This window comes from Hibiscus syriacus, unplaced genomic scaffold (assembly GCF_006381635.1).
Source record: "Hibiscus syriacus cultivar Baekdansim isolate YM2019G1 unplaced genomic scaffold, ASM638163v2 tig00111741_pilon, whole genome shotgun sequence".
NCBI classification, from domain to species: Eukaryota; Viridiplantae; Streptophyta; class Magnoliopsida; order Malvales; family Malvaceae; genus Hibiscus; species Hibiscus syriacus.
In genome coordinates this window covers 1,211,871-1,226,771 of record NW_024063166.1, presented here as the reverse complement: position 1 = coordinate 1,226,771, position 14,901 = coordinate 1,211,871, and positions in this window count along the sequence as shown.

The window sequence follows — 14,901 nt, the reverse complement described above, 5'->3', positions numbered from 1 at the left end:
ACGCTGTCTTCTGTTGGTCCTCTAGTACGATGGCAATTTAATTATACCCCGAGTATCCATCCAAGAAATAATAAAATACCTAGACAGCAAATCGATCCAGCATTTTGATCGATGAACGACAAAGGGAAATGATCCTTTTTGGTGTCCTTGTTGAGCTTACGGTAGTCAATGCAGATTCGCCACCCGGTGACAGTGCGTGTAGGTAGCAACTCATTGTCTTCACTTGTCACCACGATTATGCCTACCTTATTTGGCACATATTGGACGGGACTTACCCAAGAACTATCCGAAATGGGGTAAATTACTCCAGTGTCAAGCCATTTTAGAATCTCTTTCATCACAACTTGCTTCATGATTGGGTTCAATCTTCGTTGTGGCTCTATGGATTTGCCATGGCATTCTTCCAGCAGGATCTTGTGCATGCAAATAATTGGACTTATTCCCTTCAGATCTACCATCGTCCATCCTAAAACTCTTTTATACTGTGACAAAACACTTAACAAACTAGATTCTTGGTTAGGAGTAAGGGCAGAGGAAATAATCATAGGCAAAGTTTCATTGCTACCCATATAAGCATATTTAAGATACTGTGGAAAATTCTTAAGTTCTAGGGTAGGAGCATGTTGTAATGAGGGCTTAGGAGGAACAAACTCTTCAAAATTCAAAGGTTCAAAATGCGTACCTCGGCTAGCTTTGAGGAAGCTAACCTGTTGTTCCTCGATAGAAAAATCATTAGGCTCTCCAGCTTTTAAGTCTTCGAATAACCCCTCATCAGGTCTCAGCTGAATGAAATTGTCCTGGAAAAATTGATCTACTTCTTTCGTGATTATTGTATCCACTTCTAAAAATACTTTGGCATTCTTCATAATAATCCATGTACTTGAGGGATCGGAAGACATTCACAATGACATGTTGATCGGCCACTCTCATGGTCGCCCCTCTCGCAGTAAATGAGAATACGACCGGTACCTAGGAAGGGTCTCCCCATGATGATGGGTGTTGTGGCATCGACCTCACAGTCCAGAATTAGAAAGTCTACAGGAAAAATGAATTTGTTAACCCGTACAATGACATCTTCGATTCGCCCTTCGGGACAAACATGTGAACGATCAGCTAATTTCAAAATGACGAATATCAGTCTCGCATTTTCTATCCCAAGCTTTACGAAAATTGACTTAGGCATTAAGTTCACACTTGAGCTGAAGTCACATAGTGCCTTCCCAACAAATTTGTCTCCTATCGAACATGGGATGATAAAACTTCCTGGATCATGTCTCTTCAGTGGAAGCTTGCTTAATGAAGAGTAAAATTCTTTTGTCGTGGCAATTGTCTCGTACTGCTCCACTTTTCTCTTATTAGTAACAATTTCCTTGAGGAATTTAGCATACGTAGGCATTTGTTCCTTAACCTCCAGAAAGGAACATTGATTTGAAGTTGACTCAGAATATCAACAAACTTCTTGAATTGAATATCCTCATTATGATTCTTCAGTCTTTGTGGAAAAAGGAGGTGGGGGTCTGGCTTCCTGTACTGACGGGGTGGGAATAGAATTTACCTTCGCTTTACTCATCATTATCCTCTTCCACTGGTGCTTATTCTAGCACTTCTTGATAAGCTTGCATGGTCTCAGGGGGTGAATCATCATTCGATCTTCCCATAAACTTGTCTTCGACATTGATTTGTGTACCACTCCGTAGAGTTAGCACACTACAATGCTCTTTTCCATGAGGTTTTGTGACTTCAGTGTTACTCGGCAGATGTCTTGGTCGTCGTTCTTGTAATGTAGCGACAATTTAACCAACCTAACTCTCCAATGCCCTCAACGATGAACTGTGGCTATGAAGCAGGGCCCCTTGGTTTTTTATGGAGGTCGCATGGTCTTGCAACATTATCTTCGTTGTTGCTATGAACTGTTACTTTGTGGTCTCTAAAGAACTGGTGTTAGATGAAGATGGCCCTCATTTTTTAGAATTATGCCATGGCATATTCGATTGAAAACCTTGGGAGTCATTAAATTCTGCTGCTGAACTAGTTGATGAGCAATGTTAGTTCCTTGGTTTTCCCATGAAAAGTTTGAATGTTGACGCCATCTAGGATTATATGTGTTAGAATAGGGGTTGTTGTTACCTCGATTATAGTTTCCACATAGTTAATAGATTCCTGATTGGTCGGGTAGTCACTCTCATTGTGATTGTCGTGGCATGATAAAATACTGAATGGGCTGCCTCCACTTCTCTCACCTCACTTGGTCTTTGAAAATTCTTCAGCATATTGGTGATAGCAGTAAGTTGGGTTGACACTGTATTCTTAGAATCTAGCTCAAAAGCTCCATGAGATTTTCACCCAAGTCCAAGCCTTGTTGATTAAACTTGGTAATCGTTGTTGGCAATCCTATCCAGAATGTCAAATGCCTCTGCAGGTGATTTGTCAAGTAATGTATTATTTGCTGAGGAATCTAGTATCATCCTCGTGGGTGCATTAACTCCATTATAGAACATCACCACTTGTGTCCAATCTTGAAAACCATGATTCGAGCATTTGTGAAGTAGTCCCTTATATCGATCCTAGCATTCATACATCGACTCGTCATTAGCTTGAAGAAAGAAAGCTATGTCATTCCTCAGTTGGGTGTTCATGTTCGGAGGATTATACCGCAGCAAAATGTTTTTGCACAGATCAGTCCACAACTCCATTGAACCCGGTGGAACGCCACTCAACCAAGCCCTTGCTCGGTCACGCAGAAAATATGGAAAGAGCTTTAACTTCAAGACATCTTTGTGTACTCCTTGTTGACGAAACAAATCACACACCTCCAACAAGTTACGAATATGCTGCCTGACATCTTCATTTGGCATGCCCCCAAATTGTCCTATGGAATTCAACATATTGAACATGACAGGTTTGAGCTCGAAATGGGCTGCCTGAATTTCTAGTGCCACAATTCCAGGATTTAAGTCATCCAAGATAAGGTTTAAGTGATCAAGAATGGCACGAGGTCTGGCTGCCTTCCCAGCATTTGGAATTGCCCCGGCATTCTGATCTTCCTCATGACCAATGACTTGATTTCTGATTTTATACATATTTGTATGTTGAGCACGCCTTCTTTGCCTAAAAAGCATCTCGATCTCAGATTCAACTGGTTCTAGTGACTCGTTCGAATGTCTTGCTGTCATACACAGTAAAAAACATGAAATAGATAAAGAAAATAAAAAGTAAAGCTATCTAAAAAGAAAAATAAGCAAGTAAAATAAAAAATGTTTTGACAAAACAAATTAACTTCCAGTTGCCAATCCCCGACAACGGCGCCAGAAACTTGTCTGTTGTTTGTGAGTACTATATATGGGTGCGAAATATGTGCAAGTATACACAATCGAACAAGTAATACAGTGATGAGTGAGTATCGTCTCCACATGGACTAGAGGAAATTGATAAGTTCAGTCAAAGCACTTTACTATGTCACTTCAGTAAAGTTAGTGATGTTATTTGCAAATGGAAATGCTGTGGCAAAATGAAATGGATGTAGTGAAAACTGTCTGATGGTAATATGGTAGCAGATTGAGATGTTATGGCAAATTGGATTGTGAGCAGTGCAATCAAATGAAAATGTAAAGGCAACATAAACTATAAATACTGGATTTGCTTATAAAGACTTTATACTCCTCACACGATAAGCTACTACGGGAATGAGTGATAGGGGTTACTTAGGAAAATTAAGTCTACTTCTCAAAATGGTCTTACTTCTATGCCTTCTCTGCCCAACAAAGTTTATTAAGGGTGCCCTATGCTATCTCTAGTGAGGGACTCTACAGATTGAAGATGCCTTGGCAAAACCGGTTGGCGTTAGCTACTGCAAGGATCCTATTGGTCCAGATAATAGGATATGTCTCGGTAATACCTTTTTGCGGCAGCATTAACATCTAACCTATCACTCATACACAACTCCTTTTAGTGGAATGAAATCCTAGCTTTATCTCTAAGGTGTATTAGGCCTAGTTACTACCTAGAACCCCCTTTTTATGCGGTTCCTCCCTAGTTTCTCTCGAATACTAAGGATGTTCTACTTAGACATTCTCTCGAACACTAAGTAATCTCCTAAGGAACGACTACTCTCGTAGCTCCTACAACCTTAAGGCACTAAGCTTAATAAACAAAACAAAATATAACATAGAAAAATAACCAGTCATTAAAGGAGAACTTAAATATCCAAAATAAACTCCCACCAAATAGGATTAGTTCATGGGGGCTTCGAAATAAGCAAGCACAAAGCAAGTTAATCCGTTCCTTACAACCCAAAAGATAAAATATAAAAACAAAGAGCAAAGGGATGGAGAAAAAGCCTTCGATGTGCACTGTCGCAGCTTCCCTCGGCCACCACGAACTGTCCCAGTGATCTAGCTCTTCTCGGATGCCTAGTTTGTCACTCCCTTTAGCTTTTCAACGGAGGAATGTCACGGTAAAAACGATTGACAAAAAAGAGAGAGATATTTTTCTCTGAATATTTAGGCTCTTGGGGGCTGTGTAAAAATCTCAAAGTCTCTTCAAAAAGTCTGCTTTATCTCCTATTTATAGGGGAGAATGAACCTAGGTTTTTGTGTTAAAATTATACAAGTACCCTAAAGTTCATTCCTTTTATGTGAAAGGCGGTGCATAAGTGGTAATGGACCCCTCCTTTATGGCTGATTGCATCAATCACACATATTCAATGATAGATGGCTCTTACTAAAAATGTATTCATTGACTTTTTATGCCCAGAAATGTCGTCCGAGTGATCGCGGCAATCATATTTTGCTCAGTAGTCTCATCATGTCATGTTAATTCCCTTTTGCTTATATTTGCTCCCAAATCATGTACATCATCAAACAAAACACCTTCCCCATAAAGCAGCACTGATTACAAAATAAAAATGCATCGGCAAACAAAATTCCACCACATGCAACTATATGCTCCTAAATGCATCTATATGATCCTATAAGAGCTTTTAGACAGCTAATAACTTAAGTGAAAAGGTCCCAAATATGTCCTTTTTACGGAGTTATCAACCATATACCAGATTTTGATGAAGACAACAAAGCAAATAAAATGGAGGAAAAGATCAAGCAGTTGGAAGACTAGATGAAGACGGTTAAAGGGGATAATGACTATTATGGAGTTGACGCTTTGGAATTAAGCCTAGTCCCAAATTTGATTTTTCCTTCAAACTTTAAAGTCTTAGACTTCAAAAAGTTTGATGGGAATAGTTACCCTTCAGCTCACATTACCATGTTCTGTCGAAAGATGATAGGATACGTAGGGAATTACTAACTCCTGATCCACTACTTTTAGGAGAGTTTGGCAGGTTCAACTATCAGGTGGTTCAATCAGCTGAACCACTCGCATATCTATAAAGACAAGGGAAGGAGAGATCAATAACATCAATACTTTCAAAACTAGTAAAGGTGTTACGGTCTCCAACTCAAAATAAACTGCAGCAGTACCATCAAATACTTCTAAATAAGACATATGAGAACCAAGGAAAGAAAGAGCAAGAGAACATTTCGATCCTATTCCCATGACTTATAAGCAACTATATCAATAGCTCTTTAACACACACGTGGTGTCACCTTGTCCAGTGGAACCTTTAAAGCCCCCATACCCAAGTGGTATGATAGAAATGCACATTGTGAATATCATGGTGGTGTTCTGGGGCATGCCATCGAGAACTATCTTATCTTCAAAAGAATCATGCAACGGATGCGCAACAGGAACTAGATTCACTTCAATACCTCAGGCTCACCAAATGTTGCACAGAACCCTCTGCCTAACCACTAAGAAAACAAAGTTAAAGTAATTGTTGAGGAGATGAGTAAAAGGATCAAAATATGTGTCTCTAAAATAACTTCTCCACTAGCATGGGTATGGAGGTAGATGGTAAAAGTATGATTTCTTGCACCATATTCTGACACACCGTAATGTGAAAGTGGTAAAAATTGATGTTACCACAATGAAGAAGGATATGATGTGCAACACTGTTTGGAGTTTAAAGCTTTGATCTAGCTCATGATTGAAAAGAAGGAGCTAGAATTCTATGAAGAAGTCCAAGACACTCCAGAAGTTGATATTTTTTATGACTAAAGATTCATCCGAAAGAGGATATGGCATTGGTTGTCCTTTGGTAATCACCCCTAAAGTAAAGATAGTAGATAAAGCACCAAGAAAGATGGTGATAGTGGCACTAAGACCTTTTCCCTACAAGGACCACAAACAAATACCTTGAAAGTACGAATGTCAAGTAAGCACTTTGAAGGAAGATGACAATGAAGTAGGGCATACTATTGGAAAATACTATTCCCAATAGGCTAACTTACCCCATAGACCACTTTAACTATTCAAAGGGGACATACTAGTATTAAATTAGCTACTAAAGGAAGAAGAGGTTGTGGAGTTCCTGAAATTTCTAAAACACAGTGAATACAACATCATGGAATAATTACATAGCCTACCGCACATATTTCAATGCTGGCACTATTGTTAAATTTGAAGGCATATATAAAAGGCACTTTTGAAGGTCTTAAATCAGACATTTGTACCAAAAGAGATACTAGTTAACCACATGGATAAACTGGTTAACAATATCCAAAATGATAATCTCATCTGATTTTCTGATGATGAGATTTCATCCGGAGGAAGAGGTTGAGCTAAAGTATTACACTTCACCACTCATTGTAAGGGGGCATGCCTTGCTAAGTGTGTTAATTAATAATGGATATGCCTTTAATGTGATTCCTTTGGTTTCTATAAAAATGTTACCAACGAATACTTACCACATGAGAACATGCCAGAGTGTGGTTCAAGCCTTCGATGGGACGATTGACTATCGGATCTGCCACTTATAGTATAGAATTCCTGGTGATGGACATTATGCCTTTTTACAACTGCATTCAAAGAATGTCGTGGATCCATCAACCTGGGGCATTACCATCAACACGAAACCTGAAAGTCAAGTTTGTCATCGATAGAGCTATAGTAATCATTAATGTGGAAAAGGAAATAGTGGCGAGTGTGACCACTAACCCCCTAACATATGTATAAATGAGGAAGCCTTAGAGTGTTCATTCCGCTCTTTGGAATTTGTTAATCCAACATTTGTGGCTGAAGGGGGAAAGATTTCCAATCCCATACTCTCGGAATGCACCAAGATGGAAATCAAGTAAACTTTGGAAAAAAGATGCGAATATAGGAAGAGTTCTTGGGAGTTCTTTACAAGGAAGAGTCAAAACCGTCTTTCCTATTATTAAGCTAGATTAGTTCGGACTCGGATTCAACCTAGTCATCAACAGAGGAAAAAGGAGATTCAGAAGTGCCAAGATGGAAGAATTGAAAGATTGACTGGAGAGGAAATTAAAAGATAGCTTATGTCTTTTCCTCCTCTTCACAACACATTCAGGTTTAGTGGTTATGCTTTTGAGGAATAATCAATGATGGCCTTACCTGATACAGAAGAAGCTCTGAAGGACTTGAGCATCAATGTTATAACAACATATCACATTGAAGATAATAATAGGACTAGGATCAATCCGTTACCGTAGGGTTTTGCGATTAACAACTGGACTGCTGAAGAACTACCTGTGGTTTTCAAATCTCTTTTAGAGTAATACTTAGACTTTCCTTATTTGCCTATGCTTGGGGCAATATGTGATCTTTTGTAAGGGTTAATAAATTTTTTTAATTTATATTTAAATAAAAGATACAGTTTCTTTTCCAGCAAACATTTCTTCATTCTTTTTTATCCTTTCTTTCATATTTAATTTTTTCATTTCCATGTGGGATACCTTACTCTCACATACACATTTCTTTTTTTCCCTTTTAGGTCATAAGATATTAATGATGCAGATAATGATGATTTTGACCCAGAGGTGGATTTTTAGTAGCTCAGTTGTCTTGGGGAAATTAATGAATGTGACAATGAAGAAGAACTGCAGCTTACCTTTTCAAATAATAAGAATGGTGGAGAAAGAAGACAAACAAATATTTCTACATGAGGAGAAAATTAAGGTCTTGAATTTGGGCACAGAAGAGGAAAAGAAGGAAGTTAAAATTGGCACGACACTTTCTTTGGAAGCAAGGCAAAGATTGATAGACTTGCTTCAGGAGTACAAAGACGTGTTTGCATGGTTGTATAAAGATATACCTGGGCTATATACGAATATGTAGTCTATAACTTCCCATCAAACCAAAATGCAAACCCGTACAACAAAAACTAAGGCGGATGAGACCTGAATACTCCTTAAAATAAAAGAATAAGTCAAGAAACAATTCAACGTTCGCTTTATTCAAGTGTCCAAGTATTTGGAATAGGTGGCTAACATAGTGTCGGTGCCAAAGAATGATGGAAAAGTGTGCATGTGTGTCGACTATTGAGACATCAATAAGGCAAGTCCTAAAGATAACTTCCTCTTGTCGTATATAGGAGATCCCGTCACTCCGGGTTTTATCAAAAGTTAAACTGGATGATGCATAATGGGTGCAAACTCTATATGGTTAATTGAACTTAATAGAAGAAAAAAAGTTGAAAGCCATTCATCATGGTCAACTTTAACAAAGACGAATTATCCGAGCACACAACAAGAAGGTACGCCCAAGAGTATTCCATGAAGGAGATCTTGTACTGAAAAAGATTTGACCAATCCAAAAAGACTTCAGAGGAAAGTGGATGCCAAATTGGGAATGACCTTATGTCATAAAAAGGCCTTCTCTGGAGGAGCGCTGATCTTGACTGAAATAGACGGGCCTAAAGTACTTAATCCCATTAATTATGACACAACCAAGAAGTATTTCACTTAAGGTAAAAACATGAAAGGGCACCCTAAGTTGAATTTAAAAAAAAACGTTTAGAGTGAAAACTGAAAGGGCGCTCTAATCTTTTAATAAAGGAACAAAAACACAAAATAAGGTGTGTCCAAGATGAAAATCCACAAACGACATCTTAAAACCAAGGAACGATCCAAGTTGAAAACCCAAAAAGAGCAGCTTGCATAATGATTCAGGATTCACGCAGGGGCAGATCCCAGATCAAGGCAATAAAATATCACAGCGTCCAAGTCTACAGGAAATTGATTTGGGATGAACTCTGCGCTCTTCGAACATTGTCACATCTTCGAAGTCCCTTGACAAAAGCTACACTCAGAAGTCACTTAACGGTGCACTAGTTCAAAAGTGTATGCCTTATCAAGATCTAGGGCATTTACTTGTACTCCAATATATCTTGCCTTTTCAGAATGTTTGTTATTTATTCTTTTTTTCATCCTCAGAAATAAATCGTTTCTCAAAATGAAAATTAATTCTTTTTAAGAATATTCCATTGAGTTTAAATAAGAATAATTTATTCACTATTGGAAAAGATCATCGCGTATTATTGCACAAAGATTTCATGAAAATATAGGTGTTCGAAAGATAATAAAGATTCTTACACCATACTCGAAAGAATGATTTGAATGATGGTTCGTTGAGAAATAAAAAGGCATTGATTAAATCAAGACTAGAAGTAAAGCTTCTTTTTACTAGTTCCCAGAGTGTATATCAGATCAAAACCCGTTGAATAGTCCAAAATCAAGGGTCAGAAATTCAAGATTGGCAATAGTCAAGAGTCATCCAGAATGGCAACAAGAGATTGAGATTTCTCTCTAAACCCTAAAATAACATATGTCGCGTATGCATTTTAGGCATGCATAAGAACATTGCATCAACATCATCGCATATATACATAATTTTACAGATTTTTGTCGGAGTTAATTTCAGCTTCACGACGAAGAATATTGAACTCAAACAAAACACAAGATTAAAAACAATGCAACCTATCCAAGTTGGATTTCAACTTCACACTGAAGGATATCCGACTCAAGGCCAATATATTCAATCTGGACTCAACTTCACGACGAAGAAGTCTCCCACGATTTCAACTTCATGACAAAGGATATTGTGCCCAATAGATCGACATAACTTCACAACAAATTAGTCATCTACAACAATGAGGAACTATCTCTCAACTAAGGTTATCTAGTCAAATTCCAACTTCAAAACGAAGGGTATTGGGCTTGAAGGAGGTAGCGAGGACTTTCCCATCTACTCCAGACATCAAGCTAGATTTCAACTTCGCAGTGAAGGATGTCATGCTCGACTAACTTAACTTTAGGACGAAGGGGTCAACCACGATTTCAACTTCATAACGAAGGACATCGTGTTCAAAGACATCCCAAGATCAAATCAACTTTATGATGAATGAGTCACCCATAATGCAGCTCCACAACAAGAAGCCATCTCCTATCTTTAAGTCAAATTTAAACTTCATGATGGAGGTTACTCTATAAAAGAGTCGACTACAACATTGATTCGAATTTCAAACTCAGAGATTGACAACAGGCTTGCTTGCAAGTCCCTAATGAAAATTTGTGTCCCTTTGTCTTTGTCCAATTTCTTGTTAGACTATAAATGGGTAAAAAGGGCAGTTGTAGACACTTATTTTCGTCCAAGGTCTTTATTATATAGCATAATATATATAATAATTTCAAATATTTTTTTTATAAATATATAATATATAGTTTTTGGAAACATTTTTAAACGTATAATATATAGTTTTTTTTAAAAACGGTATTGAAAACATATAATATATTGTTTTTAAAATGGTTTTGAAAACATATAGCATATTTTTTAAATAATTTTGAAAACGTATAATATAGTTTTTAAAATAATTTTGAAAACATATAAAATAAAGTTTTTAAAACGATTTTGAAAACATATGGTATATAGTTTTTAAAATAATTTTGAAAACATATAATAATATATATTTTTAAAAAATGATTTTTGAGAACATATAAAATAATTTTTGAAAACATATTTTTGAAATATAGTATTATATAGTTTTTATTATTATATTTAATTATTTATATTATATTATATTATTTATTTCATTTGATTTTTTATTTTCATGTCCAAATTAAGGTCCAAGTCAAGCAAGGGTCCAATAAGGTCCAAATTCCGGTCCAGCAAGGGTATGAGGGAGCCCAATCGGGTAAGCTATCTTGATCCAACAAGTAAACCAGGAGGCCCGATTTAGCCCATCTGCCTCACCTAACAGTTAGGGTTGTGTAAACCCTAGGGCGTCGTATGGAGAAAGCAAGGATCGACGGAGCACGCATGGAAGCCACGCGTAATAACAGGTCGATATTCACGGCCAAACGACCAGGGACTGAACCATCCGAGGATTACCAGTCACACAAACAATCGAACAGCCCGAAAATTATAGGAATGAGGGAAACAACCCCGTTAGGAGCAGAAATAGTCACCGACGGTGGGGTATAAATACCCTCACCTAATATGTCAAGAACGATAAGAGACATCAAGCTAAAAAACCCAACAACACAAGCAGCAACCAAACAAGAGAAGAACCAAAAACAGTGATACATAACCAAATCAAAAAACCAAAACCAAAATAAGTCGTATTCAGTTAAAATGAAATTCGTCAAGCCAAAAAATAACCAAAACAACGCCTAGTAAGGAATTTTTGCAAGCTTCAAAATACAGTGTAGCGTTAGTCACGGTTCAGGAAGGGAGCGACGCCGAAAAATGGAAAGTTTTTCATTAGAAATAGGTAAAACAACAAAACTTTAAATCTTGATCTATGTCGGTTGCAGTCTTTTTGGGGTAATCGGGCTTTGGTATCATACTCACGAGGTGGAGAGGAATATTTTAGTTAAGTTTGGGGTTTTTCGACCACCAGGGGTTGTGGTCAGAGCGGCGGTCCACGCGGTGATGTCTCGTCGGGAGGTGGTCGATATTTGACCGGCTAATGGATAGTTGAGAGAATGTTTAAGGGGAGGGGGTTTAACATTTGAGACGGAGAGTGAAAATGAATGTTTTTTCTGATATTTTTGGCTATTTAAAGGGAGGGCCACAATTTAATTTTGAAAATTTTAAATTATTTTTATAGTCCCTAGACTTTTGATGCGTAGTTCATTTTGGCACCTATCTCAATTCTGTCTATGAATTTTCAATTAATTCAATTTAATCCTTTATTATATTTATTATATTTCGCGATTTTAGTCCCTTAACCTTTCTTTTTTGTCATCTTATTTTTAGTATTAATTAGATCCATAAATGTCAATTTATTTAAATTTAATCCATTAATTTCAATTTATTTATTTAATTACTTATTTTTTCCTTTACACTTCAACATGATTTTTTAGTATTTTTATTAACATTTTTTCTCTCTTAATATTGTTTTACTTTTTTTCTTCTAATTTTTATGTCTTTCAAAATTTAACATTTGCATCCTTTTAATTTATTTTTTATTTATTTATTTTTTGAAAATTATATTTTCTTTATTTTATTTTATTTTATTTATTTTTTCTCTTTGATTTACTTAATATTTATTTGTTTATTTTTTTTTTTTATAATCTAACGTTTTTGACTTTTTAGAAGCAATTTTTATCAATCAAAGGTAAGTAATTCGAGTCAAATCTTTAAATTCCAATTTAACTTTTATTTTTCACAATTAAGACAACCGAGAAATTAAATTGGTACCGAAAGGGCAGTATAATGGTGCTAATCCTTCCTTGACTGTAATTAACTCCCGAATCCGACATATTTTTGGTAAAACGCAGATCAAGTAATATGGTAAATTAAGGTGTCCGGTCAACCAAATTTTTAAATAATGATCGGTGGCGGCTCTAACACATCGAAATTAAGTCGAAGCCCGATTCTGGGCCCACATCGTCGAAAGAAGTTGTAAAATACATTTCACTTTTGACATTTCCCTCCCTCCCTCTAGATAGAATTTGATATTTCACTTTTGTTTGCAATCATATGTTGGAAAATTTGGAAGCACAGGTGTAATTTGCTTTTCCAAGAGAATTTTGTAGAGTATGAGGACATACTGGTGCAATGTGTTAAAACTAAAAATAATATAGTGGCGAGTGAAGCTGTTGGGTTGCGACAAAAATGGTGATGTTCGAGTTGCTGAACATTGGTGTAGGCCTACCATGAATTGGACTAAGGCTAACATGGATGGAGCCGTTGTGGGTTTGATGAAGATAGCTGCTGCAGGGGGAGTGCTACGAGGCGATCAAGGTGGATGGATCTTTGGGTTTGCTCGAAGCTTGGGTATATGTTCGGTTTTTATGACGGAGTTTTGGGCTATTCATGACTCGTTAAGTCATACGTAGCGCCTGAGATTCAGGAGAATTGAGGTTGAAACAGATTGTGCAACAACAACAAAGCTGTAGCGGGTGGTGCGGTTGTGAGCTTGATCCGGGAACTCCTTCAACGTGACCGGGAAATAAGGATTAAACTTGTTCATCGAGAGGCAAACCTTGTTGCTAGTAGGTTGGCTACGATGGCAAGAGTCAATACGATAGGGATTGTTCTTTATCATTCCCCACCTAGTGGGATCGATGCACTAGTGGTTATGGAGAGCAATCCATAGCCTAGTTCTGGTTTTTCCTTTTACTATAAAAAATAATATTTTTTTGTTAGCGTTAGTTGATTAAATAATATAACTTGTTCGTATTCATTCGCTAAAATGATAAACCAATGCAAACAAACATAAACGATCGTACATAAAATGCAACTTTCTTTTAAATCAAGTAAAAATTCTTAAAATAATATAAATAAATAAAGATAAATATAAATTTAACTAAACGTACGGATTACCAAATATAAATGAATGAATTATTAAACGTTCATAAATGTAAATGAATGAATGAGTCAATTATTTGTGTTCATTCTTTAATTAAACAAGCATAAAACTTTGTTCATGTTTATTCATTTAATTAAACAAACATAAAACCTTGTTCTTGAAATCCCCACCAAACGGTTCACAAACGATCCACTTAACATTCAGATTGTTATATCCTAGAGTCAGATCTTTTCAGAGTAAAGCTTTTGTTTAGGCTATGAGTTTTTTAAAATACAAAATAAATTTTTTACAGTATATAATCATATCTTTTAACGTCATCAATTTTTTATATTTATATATTTTTTAAAAATTATTAAAATTAATATTTATTAATAGAGTTTGTTAACAGTATAATAATATATAATTTATTTGTTATATAAAATCTTATGTTTTGAAGATTTAATATTTAACATATTTTTAAAGTGAATTTCAATTTTAAATATATTTTGAAAAATAGTTAAAATTTTACTTATAACTAATAGGATAAACCAACAAGCTAAAGAACCAAATGACTGAAAATTTGCGTTTACACCTAAAAATAAAGGCTCTCCCAATTTGCAATGTACACAAAATATTTATAAAATTACTAAAAAGTCCATCGGTGTTTTAGTTAATTCAAACGCTTATTTCCATCCATAGTTCAGACGGATGTAACTTAAGCAATTCTCATTAATCACAGCTAATTCACATTAGTAAGTAATTAAAGGAATAAAAAAACTATAACAGTAAATACATAGGTTGAATGTCATCTCATAAAATAACAAAAACCAAATCTCACCATTGGATTACGATAAACATGTCCGATCAAGGCAAAGTGTCATATTTTAGCAGGTCGAACTCACTGAGTTTGTGGAGCTGTTAACACAACCAAACAATCTAGTGTTATGCTATAAATTCAATATAAGATAACATGAAGACATTGCATGTTGGTTACAGGTACAATATTGTATGTTGTTCTACATTTTAAATAGGACTCGGAAACTGATGAGAAAATAAACAGTGCAAATATTGAATTAATTACATTTAGCCGATGGTTCATCATGACGTTTCATTACTGGGAAGAGAAGAACCTCTTGTTCAAATATAGTGTAGACACATTATTTCGTCTGATTCGGTTTATATTATGTTCACGTGTTTATTTTTATTTTGCACATTGTGTTATTTATGCCTCATGATATACGCGCATTATACAG